Raw genomic sequence first — 11,222 nt, 5'->3', positions numbered from 1 at the left:
TGAACGTTTAGTCTATTTGATGCCAGTTCTGAGATGGAGCCTTGTTCTGAGGGACACGCTCACCTGCAGCTCTCCTGCACTTTTTACCTTCCCTTCTGCTCCCTGCTCTGCAGCTCAGTTTGTGCTGCAGTGGGGCGGGAGCGGTTCAGTCCCGGCTGTGGCTGAAATGTTCCTTTACCTGGGAGTCTGCACAAGTGAAAGGGATGGCAGGTCTTCGAAATCCATTTTAACACCTGGTTTTATATTAAAGAATTCACATCTGATCAACTTCTGACGATGCCTTCGTGTTTTTCAGCAAGGTGCTTCCCTACTAAGTGCTACTACACTGCCCCAAAACATCCCCACCAGACCTTGAACAAATGCGGGGCGCTGCTGTTGTTGGGGCTGAGTAAATGTTTCCTGGTGCCTCTTTTGCCATGTGAGCCTCAGCAGGATCCTGCTCCCCCTTCCCGCGGGGATGGGTGAGCAGGGTGCGGCTCTGCGGGGAGATCCCGAGCTGGGCCTTGCCTCATCCTCGCTGCCCTGCCCAGCTGCTCCAGCCGCTGCTCCAGTGCAGGGCAGGCACTGGCCGGCCGGGGGTGCAGAGGGCTTGTGGCTGTTCTCCCCTCTGCTCTCCGGATGCTTCAGCCCAGTTAAATCCAGCGGGAGCTCCTCCGGCAATGGTCTGTCTGGCACAGGCCATCCTGCGTTGACGGCCCGCTGGTCCCACGACTGGCAGAGGTGCTGCTGGATGTCACTGCCCTCTGTCTGCACCTGCCTTCCCAGGGAGGAGGCCCAGATACCTTCAGGACATTTATTCCTGTTAGTTCACTCTCACTGGTGCCTGTAGGAAATGCTGGCTTCTCATCTCAGTGATTCAGCCCCACTGAACTGGGGCATTGGGCAACTCTTCACAGAAGTATTCTGTCACACTGCAGAGCCAGCAATCTCCCTTTGGTTTGGTTTGGTTTTTTGTTTTCTCCATCTACCTGGTGTTCCTCAACCACTCGTCAGGAAATTGTACATTGAGTACCAGAGACATTCAGGGCCCTGGAGAAGCAATGTCCCCAGTTCTGGCTGCATCCATCTGTGAGGAAGGGCCAGGAGAAGTTACCAGCTCTAGGCTCCTGTGCAGTAGCAAGTCCCCTTCTCCTCTAGGATCTCCCCTTCTTCCTCTTGGATTTCTGTAGCTGTGGGAGCCTCCACTTGCCCGGGTACCTGCAGCCCATATGGGTGATTTCCCCCTCACTGGGACACAGTAGCCGAGGCACCCAGAGCCTGGATGCCAACCTGAGAGTTCTTCTACAGCCTTATTTGCAAGCCAAAGGCTGTGTCACTAGTTAGGAAAATAAGCAGCTGGATAGCTTCTCACTGCTGTTCCCTGGCTTGTCAAAGTAGTAATTAAAATTAAATAATATCTAGTTAATAAGAAATACAATTAATACATTAACAAATACAAGAGGTAGAAAATTGACCAAGGAGCGGCTGGCTGGAGCCAATAAGGAAGTGAGTAGAGGGGTGAGGGGCAAAGAAGTGGTTGTTGCTACTCACAAACAAAAACCTTTCCTTTGGTTTTTGTGGAGTTTGAAGAGGGGATGAGTTGATTTGGCTTCCTGTAAGAGCTGCTGCAGAAAAGGCAAGTGTTTTGATAGTTTATTGTTTTATAATAGTGTAAGTATCAAATAAGGCTGGGGATGGTTTTTTCCAGACCTGTGACAATGCTATTGTCCAAGAGCATTTGAAAACTGCAAGCACAGGTGGTTCAGAGGCCATGTACCACACAGACTTTTGTAATACTTACTGGAAATCTGCAAATCTGGAAAAAATGTTACTGTTCCATTGAAAATAAAAATCTGAGCATCATCTCAGGACAAGCTCAGGCAAAATCAGGATAAAGAATTACAGCTGCTGGCACCGAGTAAAGAAGGAAACATAAAAAGAGTTAAACACAACAAACACATCCTATATTATAGTTAATGCACGTGTGCCCTAGCTTTGGACAGACTCCTGCAGTGCTGTGGCAGTGCAGGGTCATGTGCTGGGCTGTCCCTGGTGTGACAGCACAACTCTGCAGAGCCAAGCTGACAGCACGACTGCTCAGCCCTGCTCTGCCCCTCACCTGGTTTCCTGCTGTGGTTTCACCAGTGTTGGAGGTTCACTGTAACCAGCTCTGCCTTGGAGCCAAGGGTGGGGTGTCAAGAGCTTCAGACGGGTGACTCCCTTTGTGATTCGTGCTTGTTGTCCTTGCCTCCTGGCTGGGGCATGTCTGTCCACCCCACTGCCTGACAGGACAATGCTCCTGGGCTGCTCAGGGGCTGAGGAGTCTGAGTGAGTCTCTTTTGAGAAGCCAAGTGCTTGAAATCAAGTTTTTGATGGAAAAACTTGTGCTCTGTAATCAAAGCCCAACACAAAGCACCAGCCTTGACAAGAGTGCTTCCAACAGGGACCACAGAGGAAGCAGAAAGCCACATTTTGAGATTTTTAAACTAAAGTCTAGCAAGTTGGCTAGGAGCTCAAAGAGCAACCTACAAGCACAGTGTCAGACAGGGTCCAAAAGACCTGCCTTGTCCTATTTAGATTCCTTGCTCTTAGTTCAGTTGCTCACATCCAGGCACAAAAGCCACTGTGACTGATTGTCTTGGGACTCCCAGGTGCTACTCAGGTCCTGAGGGAATCTATGCCTGATGGTGTGCCCAGAAACAAATACAGATGAAAAACCACTTCATGACAGACAAAAGAAGGATGTAACACACTTGATTTTTCTCTTGCACTGGCATGAGAAAATTTTTTTGTTAATCTGATACTGTAAAGTTAGCTCTAAGAAAACTAGGACATATTTTGTTTGACACAGCCCAGAAAAACAAAGAATGCCAGGATTGTATCCATTTGAAAGCATGAATCATAATTAACAAGCACTCACAGGTACAGAAGCTGGGATGTTACAGCCAGTCAAATTACTGGCAGAAGCAGAGAACAATAAGAATAAAGAAGTCCTTGAAACCGGGAAAATTAATATATACTTTATATATTTACTCTATTTTTAAATGTCATTATGGTATCATTAATAGCATTTTGCCTATCTATCATGGCCTTACTAAGAGACTTTAGTTTCCTTACTTCTTAGACTTTTAATGCAGCAGTTTTGCTGAAAAGTTTCTGGCATGGAGCAATGTGAATTCTCTGTGGGTAGTCAGAGCCATGCCAGCACTTGTCCAGACTCACTGAGCTCCTTTGCAACAGTACCCAAAGCTGTCACCACACTGGACAGTTGACCTATATCACAATAAACCTAACATGGATGCAGGAGAAAACACACCACAGCTCTATACTGCCATGCAAAAGGTCTTCTGTAGTACAACAAACACCTTGCAAAAAGCAAGCCAGGATAGTGATACCATCTCATGGTCACTGAGGCAAGAGGAGCCCTGACCCTCCTCTCGTTAGAGCAACTTGGGGCTCAGGGCTCTCCCCTGATATTCAGATATATATTCAGATATTCAGATATTTTACATGTGCAGGCACAGAGCCTGGGAAGGATCAGAAGAAGCTGACTGCTGCAGAAAGACAAACAGCCTGTGCTGCAAGTGTCCTGTGCCAGGATTTCTGTGTGAGCCTGAAGAGAATCCCAGCAGCAGTGCAGGATTGGCTCCTGTGGGAGGCTGGGGATGATGGATCCATGCCACTGAGGCCAGGTAGCTCTACCTGCAAGGGCAGACCAAAACCTTCCTCACAACTTGGATATTGAGCGCCTGCTCTGCCGAGGCTGGCAAGCAGGATCCTGGTTTGGACACTTTCCCGGGAGTCCCAGCGTGTGCTGGGTCACAGGGGCCTCCTGACAATTGCAGAGATGGAACCAGCCCCCTCTCCTCCTCTGGCTCTGGCTGGAAGGAGGAATGGCTGATGGGCTGCCAAGAGTGCCTGAGCAGCAACTCCTTTTCTGACTGGATATTACTATTCTTCGTTGCGAGCTTTCTAAATGAGCTGAAGACAATGAAATGAAACCAGCCTGGCCACTTGCAGGAGGTCAGTTACAGAAAGGACTGGATAAAAAGAGATTTCCCTCTTGCATCAGGGAGACAAGGAGGCTGGGAAGGGTGCACCAGCAGCTAAGCACCAGCTGCCTTGGATTTCCTGGTGCAGAAGACCATTAAAGCAAAGAGAAAGCCCTGTACATGCAGGACCATCCCTGGCTTCTCAGGGAGGGGAAGGACTCAATTTACCATCTGCATTCAAATAAATACAAGTGGGACAAGTGATGTCCCCAGAGCACACATCCATCTGTGAAATACAGCGGTGCTTGAAAGATAAAAAGATTTGGCAAGTGATGTCTCTTCAGTATGACATAGCTCTTACATAAAAGAAAATTAAATTAATGTGATCTTGACTCGTAAACTTGAAAGTGATTCCAGATTCCAGAGCAGCCTCTTAGAGCTGAGCTTCAAGTGTCTAAAAATAACATTTGTTCCCCTTCTTGTTTATTTATTTATAATTTTTGGGAGAGCATACAATGAGATGTAATGCAAATGGCAGGTAACATGCAACTAGCCCTGAGAGCTCTGCCTATAGTAGTCAGGAGGCTGGACACCAGAAGAGCAGCTGTAAAGGAGAGAATCAATGCTGAGGCGCCATATCCATCCTTTAGCTGCCCTGGTGGCTTTTTGCACCTTTGGATGCCCAGGGTCCCTCCTGCAGTGCAAGATCACCCCAGCAGTGCTGGGGACACCATTGCAGCCACTGAGCCCTGGGCCAGCACACCCCGCTGCCTCCCTGCAGGCGGGCTGTTCTTCCCCATTGCAGCAGGGAGTAAATTCTTGTGTCCAAAGCCTTATCAGACCTGCCGCTGCTGAGCTTATTAGTACTAAGAGGCTTGTGAGTCTTAAATCACTGATCCTATTAGTGGGATCAATATTAGGAACCAATATTAGGAGTCCTGTTCCTTCTTGGGGCTGCCAAGTTCAAGGGGCAGAAATCACAGGGGTTCCTTTTGGTTTTTGCTTGGTGTAGCCACGATCAACTTAAGCTCTGCTGACCGACCAAATGATGGCTGGTTCAGGAGAGCACGGCTGGTCCTCCTCGGTCAGCGCGGAGGAGGCTCCATGAGCGAGGGTGCTGCACAGAGGGGGTTTGAGGAGCAAACCGACCCTTCGGGAGCTCTGGGGACAGGCGGTGAGGGATGTCTCCAAACGAGGGGAATGCTGGGCAGCTCTCCCAGCTGATGGCTGCCTAGGAAGCTTGTGGTGCTCCTGATGGACCTGGTGCACCTCAGGTCAGGTGCTCCTGACCTGAGGTGCTCCTGACCTGTGCCTCTCTTTGAGGCCAGCAAGAGGCAGAAGGGGCAGAGGAGGGAAGGGCTCCGGCGGAGCAGGAAAGCTCGCCAGCCGCAGCTCCCCAGAGTCACTGTCCCAGCCCCTGTGCACACCGGCACACCGAGCCGCTCCACGGCAGAACCTCCCGCCCCGCACTCCCCGGCCCGGCCGTGCCGCCCCGGCGGGCCCGGGCCGCGGTCGGCAGGTGGCGGTGCCGGATAAGGCCGGGCCCGCGGGCAGGGAGCGGCCGGGCCCGGCTCGGCCCCGAGCTGCGGGACCGTGCCAGCCCGGCTGCTGCCAGGGCTGCCAGAGCCCGGGCACATCGGAGGCTCTCGGGGGAGCCCCGCGGGCAGTGGGCCCTCAGGGGATGGAGCCCCGCGGGCAGTGGGCTCTGAGGGGATGGAGCCCCGCGGGCAGTGGGCCCTCAGGGCATTCCCGCGGGCAGTGGGCTCTGAGGGGATGGAGCCCCGCGGGCAGTGGGCCCTCAGGGGATGGAGCCCCGCGGGCAGTGGGCTCTCAGGGGATGGAGCCCCGCGGGCAGTGGGCTCTGAGGGGATGGAGCCCCGCGGGCAGTGGGCCCTCAGGGGATGGAGCCCCGCGGGCAGTGGGCTCTCAGGGGATGGAGCCCCGCGGGCAGTGGGCCCTCAGGGGATGGAGCCCCGCGGGCAGTGGGCTCTCAGGGGATGGAGCCCCGCGGGCAGTGGGCTCTCAGGGCATTCCCGTGGGCACTGGGCTCTCAGGGGGAGCCCCGCGGGCAGTGGGCTCTCAAGGGATGGAGCCCCGCGGGCAGTGGCCCCTCCCGGCATCAGCCGCCTCAGGCCGGGCCGGGGTCAAACACGGGGCTCTTCCCCCAGCTCAGGGCTCAGGCTCGGTGGGACTGGTGTCCTGCCAAACCCCCGCGGCCGGACAAAACCCCAAAATGCCCACCCTGTGGGCCATGGCAGTGGGACAGGAGAGCAGGACAGCGTCCCTGGGACAGCCAGCCCAAACCCGAGCGGCCGATTCTTGCCCGAGGGATGCTGCTCAAGGCAAAGGGAGGATGGGATTACACATTGTCTCCCTCACACTGGCAAATTCGTTCACCACAGCTGCTGTTGTTACAGAGAATACCAAAGGAATTACTGATTCATCACTTAATTTCCTCTTCCCCTCTTCCCTCCACCTTGATTTTGCTTTAATAAACTGGTCTGGAGCCAACTGCAGCATCAGGTTAATAATGACTTTAAGCACCATTTATGCTGCTATCATGGCAATTTAAATTGTCACTTTCTATTAAAAGGTCTAACTCCAAATGGGTTTAGCTGAAAGCATTGGCACTGACAGTGCAATTAAAGAACAAAACTCTTTTCTTGGGATGTCAGTGCAAACATGTTTTAAATAGGGGGTCAGAAGCACCTAGCTAATTTAAACCACAGTATAGCTTTCTTGTGAAGAATAATACCTGATGCAGGGAATTTTTTCCATGCCATGTGACAGTTGTTGTTGTGATTATAAGAGACTTAAAGAAGTGATGTGCCAAAGGAGTCCAGCAGCCTTTGAAAACTCTTGTCTTCATGATAAACTTGGGCAGTGCTGCATAAGCAAAAGCCATCATTTCTCATCTGATACACATGAAAAAATATTGATCCTAAAGGACTCTGATTTACAATCTTCATTTCCTCCAGACAGTTTGTAAGAACAAATCACTTTTCTGGGCATCCATCTGATTCTTTGTCTCCAGATTTACTGCTCATCTTTCAGAAACATACTGTGTATGGTGCACCTTGCATGTCTCACATTCTTTTTATCCATGGCTCTGGAGTAATTTATGAACCATAATGTGGGAAAATACACTCCTGTATATAGGATTTTTACAGCTCACCTGCAAAAATCCCATCCAGTTCCTCAACTGGCTGCAAAACAAAAGCTCTTTATTTGCAAGCTCTGTGTAGCAGCTGCAGTGCCAGTGCCAGTGCCAGTGCCAGTGCCCGGCTGTCCAGCCAGCTCCTCCCTCGCTCCTGCTCTGCCTCAGCTCTGCCTCCTCTCTGCCTCCGGGCAGAGGCTGGTCCTCCTTTACCAAACACCTCCTGTTAAGCTGTTTCTTTTTTTGGTATTGATGCCTCAGGTTTTGGCTTTTACATTTTTCAGATTCTGTACTGCTTTGGTGAGTAGTTCTGAGCTTCATATTAGGGGATAGTAAGCTCTCTTCACAGAGTAGGGAGACAAAACAATTGCTTCTCTAGCTGGGGACCAAGGACAACAGACCCAAATCTCAGGACCAAGAGCATAAACAACAGCGAAATGAAGAGAGAAAAACAAGCAGGATGGGACTTCATGGTCTGGAGTGGTAATTGGACAATTAACTCCAATATGCAAATGGACCAGAACTTATAAAAGTGAGAGACCCCGTGACCATTTTGTGACCATTTTGGGTTCATCTTGGGTGTAGCCCTGGCTGGGCTCTTGCGCTGCCCAAGGTAAATGTGTTGAGACCTCCTAATAATTACCTGCTTTATTCTTTAGCTCCATTCAGTCTCTGTTCTAGGTCAGCCAACACAAGGCATCAGTATCAAATAAAAATCCTTTTGCTGCAAAAGAGAGACTATTTCACGTGTAGCAGGTGTTTAACATCCTGGTCAAATTACCTAGCATGAATATTATAAATCACATCATCACAGAAAGATGCCTGCTCAGCTTGTGTTGATTTTCCTAAAATCAGCTTGTGCTTCCTTATCCCTAAGAAGAGGCAGCCTGAAAGCACAGCCCTTTGCTAGACATCAGACAGAATATCACAACTGCCATCCTCAGTGTCTGTGCCTTAAACAGGAAATTAAAATATACCTGAACAGCTTTAATGGTTTGTATTTTCATTTTAGTGGCTTTAAAGGTTCTCCAGTACTTGGCAGTGTCCCCTCTGTAATGACCCCCATGGTTTTTCTGAAGTGCATTACATGTGCTGGGAATAAATGAGTGATTGCTCATCACATTTAAGCTCCCCATCCCATTCTCAGTTGCTACAGTTATTGCTCTGAAGGACACAGAGATACATCTTGAGGTGAGTATTCCTAGGATGGATAAGGACACAATATTTGTGTCTACACCACTACATTTCTAGCTATAGTAACTCCACTTTTTACCACTTCACTGAAAAGAAAAAATGAAGTGGCAGGTTGATTTATGGCTGGCCCTTACAAAAATAATATGCAAGAGAATAGGATCAAAAGTAAATTTCTTTATGAAATTATGAATGTTATTCTGTTGTTTTGTTTGGGTTTTTTTTTAAAGAAAAGGAGAACAAGAAGAAAAATACGCTGGTATTCTGAGGACTGAAATAAAGGAATGAAGAATTGTAGAAGTGAATCAAGAGTACATGCTGTCAGAACTTTTTACTTAATAATTTTGTCATCATAATGCCACATATTTGTTTAAGTGAAAACTTTTCCTGAGAACAACCCTATCTTCCAGTTTCAGTGGAGCTCACGTTCTGTGCAATGCCTGAACCCTGCCTTTCTCTAACATTTGTCTTCCGCTTTTTCTGTCTTCAACCTTGCTGGACACACCTGGAGCAACCTGCTCTCAGTGCCCCTGCCCTGAGCAGGGGAGCAGAACAGATTCTGAGAGTGCTCTGTGCTCAAAAGCCCTCAGGCAGTCTGTAATTCTGTGAAATCCAGCAGGACAAGGAGGTGTTTCTTCAAGCCAGCATCACTTGCTGTTCCCTGGGTGTCCTGCACATGGGTGATAGGGCTGGGTAGAGAAGGGGCAATGAGAGCAGTGAGTTTCCTGGGCACAGGCTTGGTCCTGATCTCCTGAAGTTGATCTCCTGGCTGCTGATTCTGCTTTCTCAGAGAACACTCTGCTCCTCATAGTTTTATACAGGGCAATGGACTTCCAGTGGGATAGAAACAGTTTCCACAAAGGCCACCAGTGGCAGTGGGAACTGCAGGAAAAAGTGAGTGAAGGCAAGGGAGACCCCTTCTGCCAGAACTGCAGGGGCCAGGAGTACATGTGTGCATTTGGGAGCCATGCTGAGTGTGGAATTATGCTGTGCTCTATGTCTGTTTTTAAACATGAGGCATGATACCTGACTTTTTAAAAGGAAGCAGGTTTGTCAAGTGTTGGAAAAATAGTCAAGAATTATTAAAAATATACTTTTGGTTTGAATACATTTTCTATAGTATTCTAGTTTATTGGACTAAGCTGATAAAAGCCTACTTCAGGCAAGTGTGAGATTTAAATACATATACATATACATGCATGTATATGTATATATACACCTTCTACAGTATTCTGTTATTTTTTTTGGTTGTATGTTTGTTCTTTCTTTAGGATATAGATTGCATTTTCAATATTTTTTGGACAAAAACATCTTTTAGAATTGGACTTTTATTTTGAGCGAAATCTGAGATTTTTGCAGAAAGTAAGACTTGGAGAAAAATTTGAATTATTAAAATAATTTAATACTTAAATACCAAGTGTTTTGAGGCTTCTGTATTTTTTTCTACAGAGATAGCAGTGTAGCTTTTTACAAGCATTTCACTGAATTAGATTTACTGTCATGAATATTTTCAGTCATAGTAAACTCCAAGCAATTGTTGACAAATGTTTACACAAATTACTTTCTGGACATGCATATGTTTGCACTGCAGAAATTGGCCCCTAAGTATTACCTGTCAGTCAGACAAGGTAATAATTTTCTGTCTTGAGATTTGAAAACCTCCCCCATACCCCCAAATACACAGCTCAGCATTTGGGTGGAACTTATTCAAATTCTTGCTTCCACTTACAAAGTCAGAATGAATTGGTGGGGAGTAAATATCAGAGAAACTGTAAACTGACTGTGTAGAATTGAGAGAGAGAGAGGGAAAAGAAACAAAGGGCATCAGAGAAAATTTTCTCTGAAAATTATTATGCAGGAATGACAGGTCTGAACCAGGACAGGTCCCACATTATTCAGCTGTCAGCAGGGGCTGAAGGATGCTGGGGGAGCTGTGATAGTTCCTATATGAAGGTGCTAGTCAACTTGTCAGATGCTAGAAAAGAGGAAATTGGTGGCAAGAGGAGATAATAGAAGAGGCAAGTAGAGATAAATCAGAGAGATGTTAGACTAAGGGAGAGATAACAGATGCTGCCATGGGAACTGCCAAGCAAGAGTAGAAAAGCTGGCTTGGGTCTCAGATAGACCACACACCCTGCAACTTACACATTAACATGAACAATGTATCCTGTGAGACAAAAATATATTCTAAGAAAATAACGAAATGATGAGGGGAGGGGAGAAACAGGCTACCAGGAGTGCAAGAAATATCTGGGAGTATTTAATGAATATGTCAAGAGAAAGATGTGTTGAAAAGGTCTCTCTATAGTCTAGCTCATAGTATGTTAAACTTGCTTTTGCCTTTTGAGCTTAATTGCTGCCTAAGGTTACAGTGTGAGCCATGTCACTGACACACCACTGCCTCTGATGGTTCTTACATCTGAAAGCTTTCCTGGTTTTCCCCAGTTTTCTCAATTCAGGCTAATAAAATTATCACTTCCTACAACTTTGCCTCACTAGCATACAAAACATCTGTTTCTCTTGCTCTTTTCTTTTTATTTTTTAACAATCTCTGTATAATTATTTTTGTCCCCTCAGGAACTCTGGAATATATCTATTCCATGTCCTGAGATGATAAAATGTAAGAGGAATAAGTAACAGCTGTTTTGAAAATGGTTCAAGAAATAAGGAGAAAGTGCCCAGCAGTGCAGTTCTAGATTTAGTGGCTCTAAATAATTGCCTTCCTTCCTGAAACAGATGTTGATGGAATTCACCTTGATCCAGTATGTGCATTTGTATTGGAAGAGCTGTGTCCTAAGACAGGGGTGAAAAGAGGCTTTTCACAGGGTGGGATCTGTGATATGCTGCTGCAGCTGTCCTCATTCCAGCAGAAATGCCATGGAAATCAGCTGGCTGCCTTCAGA

This window comes from Passer domesticus, chromosome 2, assembly GCF_036417665.1.
Source record: "Passer domesticus isolate bPasDom1 chromosome 2, bPasDom1.hap1, whole genome shotgun sequence".
NCBI lineage: Eukaryota > Metazoa > Chordata > Aves > Passeriformes > Passeridae > Passer > Passer domesticus.
This window is presented reverse-complemented; position numbering follows the sequence as displayed.